Consider the following 1,916-nt stretch of genomic DNA (forward strand, 5'->3'; position numbering starts at 1 on the left):
AATCATTCTTCAAATCACATTTTGAAGCTTTCTCATTCACAAGATCATGTATATGCAATGAAGGAGGAATGGGATGTGAAACAGGACGAGTGACAACTTGAGGTTGCACCGGTTCACTCTCTTTATTGAACTTTTTGACTTGATTGTCCACAATCCTACCACTCCACAAGGTAGTCACCGTATTAACATGTTCAATGGTGTGGCCTTCCGATGAGGAATGGGTTTTCCACAACACATTGTTGCTTGGGCGGGGCATTTATAGGTATCTTTCCCTTCTCTCTTGCATTAAGAATGCTTGTTATTTGCCCTACTTGGGTTTCTAACTTCGCAATAGATTGAGAGTAGGAATGAAGCAATTGTGTATTTGCCTCAAGAGTACCCAAAGCATTCAAAACTTTTTCTTCAAAGGCGAGACTTCTAGCATTTCCTTAGGAATAAGATTAGTTGGGAAAATAAGAGTTAGCAAATTGATTCCTTTGTGATTGATAAGGTCTATAACCTTGGGATCCTTGGTTTTGAAGTGGAGGTAGAATGTACTTCCCTTGAAAACCGCCTTATGAAGGGTTTGAGCCCTCTCCTTGGTTTTCCAAGAGAAATTCGGATGATTTCTCCAACTTGGATTATAATGAGTACCATAAGGATTGTTCCATTGGTTCACAAAAGCTGCATTGACTTGTTCATTAGGTTCATTTTGCACTTGTCCGTGAGGATAATGAGAAGTAGAATGAAGAATACTAGAACAAGTCATACATGTTTCATTTGATGCACGATGAGAATGGTTAGGGAAGGAAGATACTTGGTTCGCCAAGTTTTGGTTAATCAAAAATTGATCAAACCTTTGAGATAAAGACTTCATTTCGGCGGCTATTTCATTTAAATGGTCGACTTGATGTAAGCCAACACTCTTCCTACCTTGTGAATTTCTACTATTCTTAGATGATAATGTTCTATGCAAAGAATTTTCACTCATGCTCTCATAAAGACGCCACACGTCATCCTCATGCCTATCAATGTATGAGCCACCCATGGAAGCATCAACCATGCCTTTGTAATTGTCCGATAAGCTCTCAAAGAAATATTGAACTAATTGCCATTTGGGCATGTCATGATGTGGACACTTCCTAAGCAATTCATTAAAGCGTTCCCATGCATCATGAAACAGTTCTCCATCCCCATGTGAAAATTCCCGAATTGAGGTTCTCATGGCATTAGTCTTAGAAACCGGATATTACTTCTTCAAGAACTCTTGTTGCATTTCTGCCCAAGAAGTGATTGAAAAAGGTCTAAGATTGTTAAACCAATACTTTGTCTTGTCTTTTAAGGTGAATGGAAAAAGTTTGAGTCTTAAGACCTCTTCCGGCATGTCCGTATATTTTACGGTGGAACATACTTTTAGAAACTCATCCAAATGCTTGTAAGGTTCTTCACTTGGAAGTCCATGATAGTTGGGAAGCATTTGAATGGTTTGTGGCTTAATTTCATAGTGATGTGCTCTAAATGGTTGCAATTGAATGCATGTGGGTGCATTGTATTCATTAGGCACATAGTGATCTCTTAAAGCAAGTGGAGGATTAGCAATTTGAGGTGCAACGTGGGCACCTTGATTTTGATTTCCTTAAACGATGGGAGGTTATGGAGCATACATTGGCCTTGGCATTCCAAATGGAACTTGGCCGTGTTGCTGTTATGGTTGGTGAATTAATGGCCTAGGCATGTCTAATGGTGCTTGCATGTTCTCATGATGGACATTTGGATGGAGGATACCTTGTTGGTCTATGTGACCAAGGTCCTCTACATGCTCTTCATTATGGCCTTCCATTGATGTAATGGATTGGGTAGAACTAGAACTTCCTCTTCCCCTATGATTTCTAACTACGGATTCAAGATGCAAACCAGGGGGACAAGAGTTGGTCTTA

At 39.8% G+C, this 1,916-nt stretch overlaps 1 pseudogene; it reads left to right on the top strand.

Moving 5' to 3' along the window:
• The first annotated feature begins 1,100 nt into the window (after positions 1 to 1,100).
• Positions 1,101 to 1,199, top strand: LOC132305906 (small nucleolar RNA R71; annotated as a pseudogene).
• Positions 1,200 to 1,916: the final 717 nt, after the last annotated feature.

This window comes from Cornus florida, unplaced genomic scaffold, assembly GCF_030987335.1.
Source record: "Cornus florida cultivar Cherokee Brave unplaced genomic scaffold, ASM3098733v1 CherokeeBrave_3.0.0_Hap2_Chr04, whole genome shotgun sequence".
In the NCBI taxonomy this organism is placed as follows: Eukaryota; Viridiplantae; Streptophyta; class Magnoliopsida; order Cornales; family Cornaceae; genus Cornus; species Cornus florida.